The sequence below is a fragment of the Canis aureus genome, chromosome 5 (assembly GCF_053574225.1).
Source record: "Canis aureus isolate CA01 chromosome 5, VMU_Caureus_v.1.0, whole genome shotgun sequence".
Lineage (NCBI taxonomy): Eukaryota > Metazoa > Chordata > Mammalia > Carnivora > Canidae > Canis > Canis aureus.
This window is the reverse complement of record NC_135615.1, coordinates 79,792,669-79,809,940: the sequence shown is the minus strand read 5'-3', so window position 1 is coordinate 79,809,940 and position 17,272 is coordinate 79,792,669. Positions and strand designations below refer to the sequence as shown.

Genomic DNA, 17,272 nt, shown 5'->3' with positions numbered 1-17,272 from the left:
CACCCTAGTTCTGCTGATCGGTGGATAAATAAACACAAGGGAAAGAAGTGCCAATATCAAAGATTCAAAACATCGCCTACATCCAGGTCTCCATGTTCCATTTGACAGGTCAGGCCCTGAGTTCTGCACCCTGCTCACCTCTCCAACCTACCTTCTCCCAACGTCCCAGAGAAACCTGGGCGCCAGTGGCCTGCCCTCCCAGACCGTTCACCTTTTTCCCTCTGGATCTTCTCTATTGCCAGTCCTGGGCTCGGAGGCTTCCTGTCTCCCTCCCAGCCTCTCAAGGGTCATTTTTTCTTCCAGACCTGCCACCTCCTTGAAGCCATCCCTGCCTTCTGGAAGGAAGCACTCTCTCCTCTGACCTGCTTACTGCCTAGGCCCATGCATTGTAAGCATTTGGTACTGTTGTTTATGCTTTAGGGCTGGCATCTATTCTCTTAACTAGATTACAGGCAACCTGAAGGCAGCAAGCTTATCGTGAGACACAGCATTAAAGGGTTCACAGGAAATGGTTTAGAGTCAGACGCATCTATGTTAGCATCCCAGGTGTCCTGTGTGTAATCCCAGATAACTAGCTGTGTGCCCTTGGACAAGTCGCTTAACCACCCTGGGCTTCTGGCTCCCCATTGGTAAAAATGGAAAACGCAACACCTGCTTCCAGGTGTAATATGCCCACACCTTCCAAGATCGAGGTGGGCCCTGCTCCTGCCTGGCACACACTAGGTGCGCAACGACCATCGGTTCCCTTCCCCACTCTCCACCTTGCAAAGATGGTTTCTTGTCTTGGAGATGAGCAGCTGTTCTCTGTCAAACTTCAGGAAAGCGTGGTGGAGTGAACTAAAAAGAAAACCATACTTTCCACTGTCGTCTGAGCCTATGATCCAGGCTCAACCATGGTCCCTGCAGCCTCAGTCTCCGGCAACTGCTAGATGACAAAATGTAAAATAGCCCAAATGGAAATGCAACTGGGGACTTGTCACCTACTTAGTCTCACGAGACAGCTCAAGAGATCATTACCTCCGGTCTGAGTTTCCAAAGAAGCCCCTGAGCCAACCTTCCTGATAACTCGGTGGCACCCTGGGGAGGTGATTCCCAACCAGGACATTGTCCTCGTGGTTCCAGGTTTGTAACTTCCAGTTGCGATCTTTGTAGCTAACCAAAGGCAGAGACATCTGAGGCTCTGTACCTGAGCGCTCAGATAGAGCGAGTGGGGGGAGACGGAGCGGCTCGCTACCCACGGAGCTGGCGTCTGCTCTCCCCCTCACAGAAGTGAGAAATCCGCAGTCCTGGCTTTCCACGACTTCGATTGCTAGGAAGCTAATAGTGAAAATCACAGCTCAGTTATTGCAACTGGGTAATAACAGGAGAACATATGATTAACAGGAACAGTGACATAACTAGTGGTTGCCGAATGCCAACTACTTGCCAGCCGTTCTGCTGAGTGCTTTGCATACACTGTCTCCCTTGATCAGCCTCTGAAGAAAGTACTACTCAACCCATTTCACAGGCAAGGAGACTGAGGCACAGGGATTAGGTGCCTGCGCCTGTTGGCTGAGCGAGGGAGCTGGAATTCGGACCCACGCCTCGCTGCAGAGTCTGAGCCCCTTCAGCTCCAAGCCCTGCTCTCCTGCATCTGAGCTTCCCAATGGGCTCAGGCCTCTGCTCACATGCGCTTTTTGTCTGCTTCCGATGTTCTACATTTATCCATAAGCTGCTGCACTTGAAGCTGTATTTCCTGAGAAGTCCAGTAAGTACTTTGAGGAAGGAAATGGGGATTTGCATAAATTATGCAAAAATGGACATTTGAGAAAATGGGTGAACAAAAGACTGGAAGAAATACACCATAATGTAGAGCATTCTAGAGGCCTGGAAGGTCAGAGTTCACACGGGACATCCCGTGCTGGGGTGGCAGGGACGGGGGCCCCAAATCTCAGACCCTGTCATTAAAACGCCAAGTATGGGGACACCCTGACCCACAGGTGGGAACGTTTTTATCTTTGGTTGCAAAACAGGCCTGGCCTTGTTCTACAAGACAACAGTCTGACGACACTGGCTAAGCAGGCTTGCTGACCGGAGCACCTTAGCTACAAGGAAAAACCACAAGTTTCCATTACAGAATGCTGTGAACTGAGATGGTTAATTAATATGTAAATCAATGGGACTTGGGGTGTTTTCTTCCCTGGTTGGAATCCACCCAACCCCCATGGGAGCGCTCCTTCACTGCAGAGCATCTGGAGTCTTCCATGCTTATCAACCGGGACTTGAACAGAGGACCTTATTTATACAAAATTCTGGGCCCGGGATGGCCCGGGAGGGAAAGAGACCAAGAATGGCCACTAGCAGCGGGATCTGTCCATGAGACTGGGATGGTCATCAGGGCCAACCATGGCCACGACAGGGAATATTCCTAGGGACCATCCCCTCCCTATCTCTGTGCTCACCACAGAAATTCTGACAGATAATCTGTTTCCCCAGGAGCTTGGGCAGTGAGTACAGACATCTGCTCCCATCTGCTGTCATTGGAGGGTGACAATTATGGGTGACCTAATGAATCAGCATTCAGTTCTCAGCACTGTGTCTTTTGAGTTTGCTTGATGGGACTCTGATCAGCTCTGGGTGCAAAGGAGACAAAATCATGTTTCTGAAAAGCCCAGGAGACCGAGGGATGTGCCGGCCACCAAGGCACTGCAGCACTTGGAGCTCTGTCACTGGGCCCGTGGCCACCCTGGACAACATCTGAACAACATGCAGCTTTAACAGGTGCCCTGGACAGAGCCTGATGTCCCACAAGCCACAAGCCACTGATGCTCAGATGAAACCGACCTGTTGCTAAATCCTAACCACCCTGGGGTGGAGTAGTAAGCTTCCTGTTCCCAGAAGCAGATAAGCATGGGCTTGAAGATACCTCTGATGGATGCTGCCCAGGGGATCCTGGATGTGTGGAGGTCTGAACCAGAGGATTCCAAACAATCCTTCAGAACCTGCATATAGGAAATCTGTACTTCTGGTGTTGATGGGATGGAAGAATGAGCTGAAGTCCTTGCTGACTGACCCCAAGGATGTTGTGAAATGCCCCTGGATCGGGGTGCCTGGGTGGCTCTGTGGTTGAGCGTCTGCCTTCGGCAGAGGTCGTGATCCCGGGGTCCTGGGATCAGGTCCCACATCGGGCTCCCTGCATGGAGCCTGCTTCTCCCTCTGCCTCTCTCTCTCTCTCTCTGTCTCTCATGAATAAATAAAATCTTAAAAAAAAATGCCCTTGCATCATCAAACTATGATTAGAGCATTAAATGCCTCTTCCAAAGTTCTAATGCTTTCAAGACTCAAACCAGTGATCAAGCATTTATTAAGTATTAGGCTTGTGCAAGGTGCCCCTATGTGCTGTTTTATCCTTATATCTCCGCAAGGTGGGTCTCATTAGCTCTATTTCACTCCTGAGGAAGGCTTGAAGAACTTGTGTAACCTGCACAGGGTCACAGAGTTGGTAGTGAGGCCAGTATCTGAACCCAGGGCTTTCTGACACTGAGCCCGTGATCTTGACCCTGTTGCATGGAGAACCGTGGCCTTCCAAGTAGTTATCAACAGACTCTTCTATGACTTTTCATAGAGTTAACCTCCTCATTCCACGTATATATTACAGTTAGGAGGAGGAAGCACAAATGCTAGTCCAGGTGGTAGGAAAGACAGGCCAGGGAGATGATGAGTTGATTTCCGGAGGCCACTGAAAGGTAAGTGGACTCATCTAGTAGGCCCTGGGGGCTGGTGGCCAGTCTGTGGGACGAAGTGGGACAGCTGGTGGCTCTGCCCTGAGGGTTGATGGTGAGCAGAGAGGCCAGGCCCCAGGGGCCAGGTGAGAGCAAGCCCTCCCTCCAATCCTTGCCTTCTTCACCCAGGTTCCATGTGTGAATAAATGCATTTCAGCAGGTGGCAACAGCCAAGGTCAAGGATGTCCGCAGCCCCAGGAGGATGCAAGTGCCTTTCAAAGGGAGTCAGCGGCTTAATATGCAGCCAAGCCTGGCAGAGAGACCCCGTTAGTTGAGATGAAAACAGCAAATGGATCCCATGTTCTGCTGAATCATTCCTCCCCTGGGAGCTGCCATCTAAAGATGTTCCTGTCTTAGAGCAAAGCTCAGAAGCAGCCTTGGAAAAATCCACCTGGATAAACTAACGGAGAAGGGAGACAGGAGTTCTTATTTACTGAGGGTCCACGTGTGCCAAGCACCGTGTTGTCACATCCACTGTATGGAAAGGCTAGAGTTGGACCCCGGGTCCACCATGTGTAGTGATCGCACCTCTGCCCTGTGCCAAGTCCTGTGCCAGGTGCTGGTGACACAGGGGAGAAGGAAATGGCAGATTGCCTGCCTTCAACCTCCTCCCAGGCAAGCCAGGAGTATCAATACCTACATCTTAGTGCTGTTTGTACATCAAAGAAGAGAAAATATGCAAAGTGCTTAGCACAGTGCCTGGTACATGGTAAGTATTCAATAAATAGTAGTCAATCCCAGAACCAGCCTGAGAGACCTCAGTATCCCAATTTTACCAACTAGCCTGAAGCTCAGAGGTGGAGTGACTTGCCAAAGGGCACCCAGAGTGTAACCAGCAGAGCCTGGTTGGAACTCGGGTTTCTAGACTCCGGGTCCAGTGTTCCTTCTATATGTCATTTGCCTTGGTTGCCATGATCCCTTGCATTTTGAAGATACAGGGAAGCGATCAAATGGAGCCACCTTACAGATGGAGCAGGGATGGGGGGAGCCAGGACTCACTTAATGAATGCACCCCGGTGCCCAGCGTGCAGCACGCCCGGCAGGCTTTTATTTGCGCAATGAATACGCCGACAGGAGGGCTGGCTCATCTCAGATGTCTCGCTGACCACGTGGACAGGGCCACAGGGCAGGGACAATATGTAATGCCTCTAATTAATTCCCCTCACATCCTTTTGGAATGAAGAGGAGAATAAATGCATAAATAGACTGAAACAGGACTGATTTTTTTAGTTCATGTGGCCATTTCCTGGCGCAGCCTGCTATACCATGAGTCAGTCTGAATTGGGCTCGCTTTCCAACTACTTAATTTTTGAGACCTTTTAAAACAAATACATAGAAAAGTGAACAATCCGTTACGATCTGGGGCCCTGAGCCTCTCAGTGAGTACTTGGATGGTGGCTCTTCTTGGCACCAGGCACCGCTACCCTACCCCTGCCCACCTGCCAGGGCCAGAAATACCCTTGGTGGGAGGGTCAGTCACTCCCAAAGCACATTTATCCCGTTGGCTGGCAGATGGACTGTCGGAAGTGGCCCTGGGAATTCTGGCTCCATTCATTTCCTGCCCAAAGGCACAAACATTTGTTGGCAGGTGCACATTTTGTCTCAGTTTTGAGGGGGCAGGATCACTGCACGGGGTGTGCATGTGCCAGAGGATCATGTGTGCTGGGTAGTCTGGGAGTGGGGTGGCCCGGGTGGCCCAGGTGCCCTGGGTCACGGGGAGGCTGGCCCAGGTTTCCAGGGGCTGTGCACCGTCCTCTGCAGGCAGCACTCACAGTGAGCTTCCTGGCCACTTGCACGTGCCTCGTTAATGAATCAACGACTAACTCGAATCAGGCACCTCCTATGTGCCGAGGCCTGGGGGTGGGGAGAGAGGTGAACCCAAAAGCCAGGTAGGTCCTCCGTGGGGCTGACCACCCTCTGGTTGGGGAGGGAGACCTGTAGGCCCCCGTACAGCAAGTGCAGGGAGTGCAAGCCCAGCTGGCCTGTGTGACGGGGAATAGGCCACCTCCCTGAAGCAGAATGGCCCTGACTCAGGGCCTGGGGACTGGGCAGGAATCCCAGCTCTGCGACCTCCCGGCTCTGCCTTTGGGGCAAATCCCTTCAGCTCTCTGGGTCTCTGCCTCCTTCCCCAGCATTCTGTAAACTGAGACTGGTAATACCTGCCCCGTGAGGATGTCGCGGGCGTCAGTCAACAACACTGGGCCACTAGGCCCAAGCATGGATGTCCCACCCTGTGGCGGCCAACACCTGAGACAGAAGCAACCCCGCACTCTGTCCTCCAAGAGAAAACAAAACCAGGAGGGTCACCTCATGGCTTCTAGCTCCCCAAATGAGCAAGCACCTCCCACAAGCTGCTGACTCCTCCACGAGAGCAACTCTGTCCCAGGTCTGGTGCCCTCCGGTCTGAAGATTCTGATGCCACATGTGGCTTCCACAGCCTCCTCAGAACAGGCCTGTGCTTCTACCAAGAACAGGCTGACGAATACGGGTAACCTTGGGACTCATGAGTGTGTATGTTTTCTCTTTAGAAGCCTGCCTTCTGTGTGTGTGTGTGTGTGTGTGTGTGTGTGTGTGTGTGTGTGTGAGATCTGGCAAGCTTGGCTTGCTGAAATCTGACTGGCTTATATCGTTTTGCAAGAAACGGTATTTATTTTTTAAGATTTTATTTATTTATTCATGGGAGACACACAGAGAGAGAGAGAGAGAGAGAGAGAGAGGCAAAGACAACAGGCAGAGGGAGAGAGTCAGGCTCCCTGCAAGGAGCCCGACGTGGGACTTGATCCTGGGGGGATCATGACCTGAGCTGAAGGCAGATGCTCAACCACTGAACCATTCAGGTGCCCTGAGAAACATTATTTTTTTAAAAAAAGATTTATTTATCTGTGAGAGAGAGAGAGAAAGAGAGAGAATGCAAAGACAGAGAATCTCAAGCAGACCATGTGCTGTGCAGAGCCCGAAGTGGGGCTCGATCCCATGACCCTGAGATCATGACCTGAGCTGAAATCAAGAGTCGATGCTCCACCGACTGAGCGACCCAGGCATCCCAAGAAACACCTTTTCTTTTCCAACTGCTCCAGAGACTTCCTCCCACGAGGCATGGGGGAGGAGGGGCTGTTGAGCCACACCCTGAAGGCTGTGTCTGAGCCGGCACCTCGCCTGGGTTGGGAGAAGGCACACAGCTTCTGGGCGGCAAGCACAGGTACAAAGCCCAGGATGCTCTGACCCAAGCAGAGGGAACATGTCCTGAACCTGCAATTTTCTTTCTTGGGCACGAGGCAGCTCTGAGAGAAAAGCAGCTGATGGGAATCTAAGGCCTTGCAACCAAAAAGTCCTAACGGAGGCCCCTGGGAACATCGCTCGGCCTCACACTGAACCTTTGCTGCAAACTGGAGATAATCATCGTGACTTTAGGTTGTTGCAAGGATCAGGGACCAAAGTCGTGAATAAGAGCATGAGTCAGCCACTGTGGATGCAAGTTCCAGCTGAATCATTACCAGCCCTGGAACCAGGGGCCAGGTGCTTTATCCCTGTAAGCCTCAGTTTCCTCATCTGTAAAATGGGGATAGTTAAAGTCTCACGGGATTATCATGAGGATTGAATAAAATATGGCATGTATAGTACTTGGCTGTGCCTGGCACATCATAAGTGCCCGCTAGCTGTCAGGTGGGGAGAGGATGAGGACGGTGAGGAGGACTGCAATGAGTCAGTCACGCACACAGGGAGCACACTCTAGCTGAATCTGGGTCTATTTCTGTCTGAAGAGGGGACTCCTCGGCCACAGGAGGCATTCAAAATACTCATCCAGGGACGCCTGGGTGACTCAGTCAGTTAGGTGTGTGACTCTTGGTTTTGGCTCAGGTCCTGATCTCTGAGTCCTGAGATATGAGTTTAGTGGGGAGTCTGCTTCTCTCTCTCCCTCTCCCTCTGCCCCTTCCCCAACTCATACACACACTCTCTCTCGAATAAATAGAATTTATTTATTTATTATTTATTTATTTTTAATAATAAATAGAATTTAAAAGAAATACTCCTCCCGGGACACGTGGATGGTTCAGTGGTTGAGCATCTGTCTGCCTTCGGCTCAGCTTGTGAACCCAGGGTCCTGGGATCGAGTCCCGCGTCGGGCTCCCTGTGAGGAGCCTACTTCTCTCTCTACCTATGTCTCTGCCTCTATGTCTCTCACGAATAAGTAAAAATCTTAACCAAAAAAAAAAAAAAAGAAAAAGAAATACTCCTCTAGAAGACAGGGATTCCTCCCCCCCCCCTTTTTTTGACAAGGGATTCCTATGGGGAGTCGATCCTTCTCATTCAGCTGGGGGCATATGTGACTACGCCGCATGGCTGCTCTGAGACCTGGGATGCAGAGGGAGAAGGCTCCATGGGTAGAGCATGGCTCAGCCGTTTATCTGCACACTCAAGCCACCTGCCTGGAGCAGAGCAGCCCTGCTGAGCATCTGACTGCGTCCTGGGGCAGCGCGGGCAGGCGGGCGCTTGTGTTTCCTTCTGTTTTCTAAGCCAAGTACTTACGGGAGGAAGATCGTGCTCTCTCCCTAAGTGCAGGGCACTCAGGTTAAGGATGTCAGCCCCAACCAGGCGGCCGTTTGGCAGAATGGTAAGAATGGCCCATATTGAGCGCCTACTGTGTGCCAGGTGCTTTCCAGATGACTGACACACATCCCTGCAGACCTCCACAGCCATCCTGCAAGACCCCGGCTCACGTCTCAGATGGCAGGTTATTTCTGCAGACTGGACCCCAAGCTCCGTGGGGAGAGGGGGGTATACGGGCTTACTCACTGCCCCTCAAGGCCCAGTGTGGTGCCTGGCACACACCAGCTGCAGGATGCATACGAGCCGATGGAGTGGATTTTATTTAGAGGCCTTCTGCTTGCCAGGTCTGGGCTGAGCGGCTGCTTTGAGTGAAAACATCCAGCCAGGAGGGGCCCAAAACAATAAAGAGGAGCTCTGGAGTCAGAGAAAGGTTTCAAGATCTCGGTCCTAGGGGCAAGTTACTCCACCTTTCACCGAATCTCCCTCTTGTCATGTGAAAAATGGGGGCAGAATGACCTGTCTCAGAGGGCTGCTGTGTGGACTGGGCAGGATGCATACAAATCTCCCAGCGAAAGCCAGGCAGAGAGCTGGGCCTCCGTGTACGGCACTGGCCTGCGCTCCCAGTGCTATTAATATCCCCAGAGCCCTTCCCATTTGTGGGCAGCTCTACATTGTCAAGGCATTTCCACCAGCTCATCACCTCCGATTCTCTGGGCCCAGGGCATGTGGTCTGGAGCCCACTGCCATCAACAGAACTTAGAGGTCCGGCCAGAATCTCCCCGGGCCCGCCCCCTGCCAGACTGGACCCAGCTCCATACTGGCCTCAGTATGCCGGGTGTCCCTCCTGCTTCTGTCTGCGTGGGGTCTCCTGGCTAGGCGCTCCTCGGCACTGCCAATCGCTGGGACTCTCACCTAAGCATCCCAGGGCCCCACACAGACCTTCCATCAAGGTGTACTTCCAGCTTGTAAGGCAAGGTAAGAGAAGGTGGGCAAGTCAGCATTCTGTAAAGAAACTGAGGCTTCCCCTGAGAATTAATCAGAGGCCAGAATCCAACTAAGGTCTTTGGCTAACTGAGTGTGAAGTTCTAGTATGTGTTCAGAGAAGGAAATACGCTACGCAGTGTTACTTCTGTGGCACCACGAGGCCCCCATAGTGGATACTGGAATAATGAGTGGGTGGCAATCACCACTGTTGCTCACCGCACAGTCCTGGCCCCCCCCCCCCCCGCCTTCTGAGCACATGGTGTGGGTACATTTACTGGCCCCTCTTGGACGTTAGGAATGTCCACTGCCTTGCTTTGGCCAATGGGACTAGGGTAAAAGTGACCTGTGTTACTTCAAGGGGAAAGCATCTTTATTTTCATTTCTTTCTTTATTTTTTGAAGGGAGGCTCCATGCTGGGCATGGAGCCTAATGCCAGGCTTGGAACCCATGACCCTGAGATCAAGACTTGAGCTGAAATTGGGAGTTGGACACTTTACTGACGGAGCCACCCAGGCGCCCCTTCAGGGAAAAGCATTTTTAGACCCAGGGCAGGGCAGGCGGGTGGCTCAGTGGTTTAGCGCCACCATCACCTCAGGTTGTGATCCTGGAGGCCTGGGATCGAGTCCCACGTTGGGCTCCCTGCATGGAGCCTGCTTCTCCCTCTGCCTGTGTCTCTGCCTCTTTCTCTCTCTTTCTCTCTCTGTGTCTCTGATGAATTAAAAAAAAAAAAAAAAAAAAAAAAAGAGCCAGTGCATAACTCAAACATTCTCAGTCTCCGACCGAGGAAGTGCATATTGAGATGGAGCTTCTGTCGGCCTGGGTCTTTGAATGACAGCAGTGACCAGAGCCCCTGCCTACCCACAGTGGATGGGTAGCATGGGAGAGAAATGAACCTTTGTCGTGTAACACCTTTAAGATTTGGGGAATGTCTGTCACTGCGACACAACTTAGCCTATCCTGGTGGATACGATGTGAATGCTTATAATGCTACACTTCAAGTGCAAATCACTTAAAGAGCTGGCACTGTCTGGTGGCTTCATCTCAGGTACGGGAGGCACAGGGGTCAGTCAGACACAGTCCCTGCCCTCAAGGACTCTTTGAAAGGAAGCTGATCATACGGAGCCGGGGAGTAGGGCAGACCCTGCGGTGAGGGGCACCTCACAATCAGTGACGTGTCCTCAAAGCAGTCACCCGCTGCTGTTTGCGACATCACCCCAAAGGGGAGATGAAGCTGTGAGGGTGGTTAATTCTGCAGGCAGCTTTTCTTGGGCGGGAGGGAAGGAAGAATGAGCTGCACTAGGAGGCAGTGGGGGGGAGGAGGAGGCCGGCTGAAGCATTATATGCTTGGGGTGACTCCGGATTTATGGCTCCATTTCATTACGAAGCATCGAGGGACTCCAGAAAACAATGAATGGATTCAGATGCATCATAGCAATTCCTTTTTTACACCCCCTGACTCAGATAATGACAGCTTTCCTGCAGTTAGGAGAGGGTCCTCCTCAAGGCGCAGATTAACTGGGTGTTAAGCAAGCAGGGCTGCCATGAAACCAGACTGCTGCGCAGGAATGAAGTAGATGGGAAAGGGTGAATAATTCATTCACGATCACGGCCAGCCGGGGACTCGAAGATGCCCCATCAGTAACACAAGGCCAGGCTTGGGAAGGGGCTGCGGAGGGAGAGGAGGAAGGTGGGTGCAGAAGCCAGAGGCCGGCTGCTTCTCTGCTAGGTCTGTGTGCCAGGCACCCTGTGCAGGGGGTGCTCCGGTCCTAGGTGCCAGCCCCCTTTATAAAGCTCCCGACATTCCCTTGCCTAGCATGAGCGCTCAGTAGGTTACTGGGCTCCTACACATGAGCATTTTACGCACACTGTGTCTAATCCCACAACAACCTCACTGAGATACTATCTTTTTAAAAAAAGATTTATTTATTCACTTTAGAGAGAGAGAGAGCACACACGGGGGCGGCCAGAAGGGGCAGAGGGAGAGTCTTAAGCAGACTCTGTGCTGAGGGTGGAGTCCAACACGGGGCTTGATCTCAGGACCCCATGATTGTGACCTGCACCGAAATCAAGTCGCCTGCTTAACTGGCTGTGCCGCCCGGGCACCCCAGAGATATAAATCAGTGCAGTGGAGACAGGTCAGGTGACTCGCAGAGTGGTGGGTCTGGGACCCCCCCTGCAGAGCCCACACGCATGCAGCTCCCGAGCTGGATGCTTCTTGGTGGGGAAGAGCTGTGCCTTCCGTCATCTCATGAGCACCCAGACCTGCATCTTGCTCCCTTCTTTCCCGCTGTGCCCAGTCTGCTGAATGGGGGGGATGGAGTGGTAGGCTGTGCAGCTCTGAAGGCCAGGGCCTCGCCAGGTTGCCGGTAGAAGGGCGCACCCAGTGGGGCTCTGAGGGTCTCACCGCAGGGCAGATGCGTAAACACACCTGTGTGTGCGCATGTGTGTATTTGTGGCCTGTGTGTGTCTGTGTTTTTTATATGTTTTAGTTTCTGGTGTGGGTTAAAGAAGTCAGGCCCACAAGGTGCTGCTAGAGTCCCTGCCTGCTTCCTCGGCCCAGGGCTCCTCAAGGACTGTCGGGGAGTCATGCACTTGGGATTCAGGCCCTTTGAGCTCCCCCTAGATTTGGAGAGATCGCCCCTCCACATGGAGTCCTGAGAAGGCCAAGGGCGTGAAGCGGGTTAAACCGAGCGTGACCTGCACACCCCTGGCATGAAAGGAGCCTTCTGTCCGAGACAGCCAGGCCACAGGCCACATCTCCACGGAGGTGCGCACAACTGCCACTACGCGGGGAATGAGCCAGGGCTAACTAAGGGGCAGAGCCCCTGGAGCATCGGTGACCAAGGTCAAGGCAGAGGGTTACAGAGCCCTCTGGCTTCCCATCCAGGCACAGGTGGGGCGGGATGTTATTAACAGCGGGGAAATGAGCAGATGGATTATGAATAAAGACTTGCTCAGTCTTCTGGCCGTGAGTTCTTTCTTCTGGTGGGCAGAAAGGAGAAAACCAGCTGCACTTTGGACATCTGGGTTTCTCTTTTTCTTTTTTTTAAAGATTTTATTTATTCATGAGAGACAGACAGAGAGAGAGAGAGAGAGAGAGAGAGGCAGAGACACAGGCAGAGGGAGAAGCAGGCTCCCTGCAGGGAGCCCAGTGCGGGACTCGATCCCAGGACCCCAGGATCACGCCTTGGGCCAAAGGCAGATGCTCAACCACTGAGCCACCCAGGTGCCCCTGGACTGCTGGGTTTCTATTCAGATTCCTATCAAACCCTTGTTATTTGGAAAGCTTCCCATCCTAGTTTCTTCTGCTTCTTTTAAAATGCAGAGGTTTTCTCAATCAACACAGACGAGCTATGCTACCAACACCAAAAGGCCTCCCTTTTCCCTGTAAAAATTTATGAGCATCTGTGCTCGGTGCTGGAGGTGCACAAAGCTGAGCAGGACCTGGTTCTTCCCTGCAAGGAGCTTCAAGAGTCGGGGAGGCTGACATGCCGACCCCTGCCCAACTCACGGCTCGTTCCTCCACTTGGTTCACTCCTCACAGGTCCACTGGCACTGAGTGTGTGCCAGACATGGGCTGGCGACAGGCTCAGGACGCAGTGACGAGAAAGAGAAGCAGCACCTCCTGCTCCCCCTGCCACCGTCTGAGCTGTGGTTCCCGGTCAGGGCTGCATATCACACCTGTCGGGGGAGCTACTTCCATGATAGGGGGTGAGAATTCCTCCTTCCCTGTGCCTGCCTGACTCTCTAGAGTGCCCTTCCCTCTAGCCCCACTGGATGACCTCTGCCCACTGTTCAAGGTCAAGGTCCTCTGCAAGGCATAGCACAGGGGTTGAGAGTGAGGCTTCTGGAGCCCGGTGCCCTGGGGTTGAACCCTGGCTCTGACACTTGGGATTTGCATGGCTGCCCCTGGAGGCCTGAGTTTTCTTGTTCATGAAGCATGAGAATGGCTGCCTCCCAGGGTTGCTATGAGCTGGAACGAGATCCTGCATGTAAGCGCTCTGTATGTGGCCTGGTGCATGGGGAGTCTGAACCCGGCGCATGAACCCATCAGCGTGTGCTTGAGTAGCCTTGTCCCAAACCTAGTTCCTCCAGCTTCCTGAGCACTCAAAACGTGCCAGGCGCCAGGGAGTCAGTGGAGCCTGGGAAGACCCCCCCCCCCCCCACCTGGAGTTCATGGTCTCAGAGGGGGCCAGGAAGTAGACACAAAATGATGAGCTCCTTTATCTACACCACACTCACCAAGGTTCCCTGTGCAGAGTAGGTGTTCAGATCAGAGTTTCGAAGCAGAAACACCGAGTGTCCCCAAATCAGGGCAGTAAGTGTCCCTACTTCACATTCATCATCTCATTGTCATCTCCCAACCAGCCTTCAAGCTGCAGGTAACCAAACCTCGTATTCAGATGACTAAGCCGAGGTTCAGAGAGGTTAAGTGACTTGTCCAAGGTCCCACAGCTAGTGGGCAACGAAGCTGGGACCCAAATCCAGGTCTGCCTAATACTGAAGCTTCAATTCTTATGAGTGGGCCATGAAGACCCAGGGGAGGGAGCAGTGACCAGGAAAGAGGCAGGAAGGAAGGTGCCCCAAAAGGCTGAGGGACAGGAACATCTCAGTGTTTCACCGAGAGGCCACGGGCCTCCCTCCTGCCAGTTTCCAGCCTCACATTCAGCTGATGTGTGACCTCACTTGTGACTGTCACAGCCAAATGGTCAATGGTAATTAATTCAATTTGTTCAGCAGGGAAATTGAAGACTTGGCTTATATTAGTGATCTGACGTTAACGTGTAATTTAAGCCAGTGGGAGTCACAGACGTGCCGTCCTCCTCTAAACTGAGAACGAGGGACGCCTGGGTGACTCGGTGGTTGAGCGTCTGTCTTCGGCTCAGGGTGTGATCCCAGAGTCCCGGGATCGAGTCCCACATCGGGTCCCTGCAGGAGCCTGCTTCTCCCTCTGCCTGTGTCTCTGCCTCTCCCTCTGTGTCTCTCATGAATAAATAAATAAAACTTAAAAACAACAACTGAGAATGGGTCCTACTAGAAGACTATGTCACTCCAGGTAACGAGGAGTCCCAGGAAGGACTGAGGCATGCCAGGTCACCACCTGCAGCAGCGGCCAGTCAGTGAGGGAGGTTGCTTGCGGGTTCCAAGCACTCCGGCTCTGACCACAACTGCACGAGTGAGCCCAGGCATGAAGAGGAGAGGAACTTCCTAGCTAATCACAGAACTGTGAGAAATATCCAGTTATTACTGTTTTAAGCCACTAAGTTTGGAGAGGTGGTCTGCAGCAACGGATAGCAGACACAGAACGTTAGTAAATACGGCCTACCGGAGGTCTTCGATGTGCATGTGTGGTTTGCCTTGGCTCTGGCACTCTAGTGACCCTGACCTACCGTAAGAGAAACATGCCCTGGGTGGCCGCTGCCCCTTCAACCCCACCACAATAAATGCAGATGGAGCCGACGTGAGCCCAGCCCACAGCCTGAGGCCAAGCTTGTCCAACCCATGGCGAGAAACAGAGCCTGTTCTAGAGCAACCGAACAGTAGCCAACCCGCGGATCCTGAGCACGGAAATATTTGGTGTTGTAACCCTCTGAGTTTGGGCGGTAGCCAGTTATGCCGCATCTTTGTGGCAAAAGCTGACTGGTATACCCGCCCTGCCTCTCTATAACCTGCACATTTAAAAAAAAAGATTTTATTTATTCATGAGAGACACAGAGAGAGAGGCAGAGACATAGGCAGAGGGAGAAGCAGGCTCCCTGCAGGGAGCCCGATGCGGGACTTGATCCAGGACCCCGGGATCACGCCCTGAGTCAAAGGCAGATGCTCAACTCCTGAGCCACCCAGGCGTCCCTAACCCGCACATTTTAAACAAAGGTCCTGTGTCCTGTATGAGAAATGCCATCCCCCCAATTTTCTGAGAGATTTTGACAGAACAGTTATCATTTGCACAAAGTTGTAGAAGCACAGAACATGGCATTATGCAGGAGTCAATGGTGCTGCTGTGGGCCAACAGAGCCCTTTACTGCAGGGGATGAAGAGTTGAAGATGGAGACACATAGTGCGTCTCCAGGGGGCTCCTCCCAGCCGGCCAGAAGGCCCCCGGTGCATTATTTGTACCAGGTAGAGCAGGAAAGGCAGGTGAGGGATGTCTTTTTGACTTGCTCTGCTCTGGTGATGCCGAGGTAGGGGAAGAACTTATATAGAAAGAGAAAAAGTACTTCCCCATGGTGGAAGTGGAAACTAACTTGCCTTCACTAGAGCCCCAGAGTCAGCCCCGCTTCCTCAGTGGTTTTTATTTTTTTTTTAATTTTTATTTATTTATGATAGTCACACACACACACAGAGAGAGAGAGAGAGAGAGAGAGAGAGAGAGAGAGAGGAGCAGAGACATAGGCAGAGGGAGAAGTAGGCTCCATGCACCGGGAGCCCGATGTGGGATTGGATCCCGGGTCTCCAGGATCGCGCCCTGGGCCAAAGGCAGGGGCCAAACCGCTGCACCACCCAGGGATCCCTCCTCAGTGTTTTTTTCCTGACTTCTGAACCCAGCCTGGGTTTTCCTGGTGAACACAGCTCCAAGCTAGCTCCCTAGGCCCTTCTGCAGGGTGGTCCTGGGGTATCTAAAGCTACAGGAAGCAGGACAGAGGTGCCTCCCCATTGCTTAGTGATGCTGACAAAACAATGATAAGGGGGCTGCTGATAGCTACTAGTGAAGAGGGTGCGGTGGGGGTGGGGTCCTCCAAAATGACAGGAGATGTGAGGCTCTTGTGCAGGCTCATACACAGGGGCTTGGCCCTTCCATGGTAAATGCCAGGGACGGCGCACCCACTTTACCCTAGTAACCAGGAAAACAGCTCTGATCCTCAGTCCAAGGTTGGGGGACATTTGAGCAAAAGAGAAAGAACAGGAATGAATCAGGCCCCAAAGCCCCTGGGTCTCTCCCACGCCCTCCAAGGATGCCAACGCTGAAAATAACACCAGTCAGCCCCAACCCGTCCGGCTCCCTCAGGTGCAGACAACGGCAGACATTCTCACGCCTTCTCACTTGCTAGCAATCGGTCAGCAATCAGGTCACATACTCGGGCTGACCAAGGAGTGGCCAGGGACCACCTTCAGGGCTAGCCTCAGGCTGGCAGCAGCTCCAAAGAGCAGATGCTGCAAACTGACATCCTGGAGCTAGATTTGATCAATGAGGGGTTTCACAATTTGCAGAAATACTATACACAGGGCACCTCAACGCAAGCACGCAGGCTGGGTATTCGGACTCCATTCTGTAAGTGGGGAAGCCAACACCCAGGGAGGTGAGCCAGGAAACCCCCAGTGGGATGGCTGGGTGGAGCTGTGGCCCCCTCTGCTGCCCACTCTTTGTTCCCAGGCCATGGAGTCACTGTGTCAGCTCCTTCTCCTGCCTCAGGGGCCTGATGCTCCCTGCTCAGGAGAGGGGTAAGTCTGGGTCCCACTGACCGAGGGCCACTCCGAGAGCCCCAAGCTCTGCACCCGCCTCCCCCAGCTGTCCCCTACTGATTGATCTGTCCCAAACTGTCACTCTATCCTGGGGACCTCCCCCACCCAAGGTCCAGAGCAACAGAACTCAAGCTTTCCACTGCTCTGACACTCGAAGTGTGTCATCGGAAAGGGTTGACACACACCCCCAGGTGTCTGCAGTGGCTTGAATGGTGGCTCCAGAAACGTATGTCCACCCAGAATCTATGGATGGGAATTTCTTTGGAAATGGTGTCTTCAGAAATAGTTGAATTATGCAAATGTAATAAAGCTAAGGATCCTGAGATGGGATCATGCTGACTTTGGGGGTGGGGGGGCTAAATCCAATGACACTGTCCTTAGAAGAGAAGAGAAGACAGGAAGGAGAAAGTGACGTGAGGACAGAGGCAGAGAATGGAGGGATGCGTCTACAAGCCAAGGAGGGCCAAGGACTGCTGGCCACCAGCAGAAGCTGGAAGGACAAAGAAAGATCGTCCCCT

At 52.8% G+C, this 17,272-nt stretch overlaps 1 protein-coding gene across 3 annotated transcripts in view; it reads right to left on the bottom strand.

The window, feature by feature from the left end:
- The window catches only part of TMCO4 (transmembrane and coiled-coil domains 4), a 91,426-nt gene that overhangs the window by 24,658 nt on the left and 49,496 nt on the right, over positions 1-17,272 (bottom strand). The window lies entirely within an intron of this gene.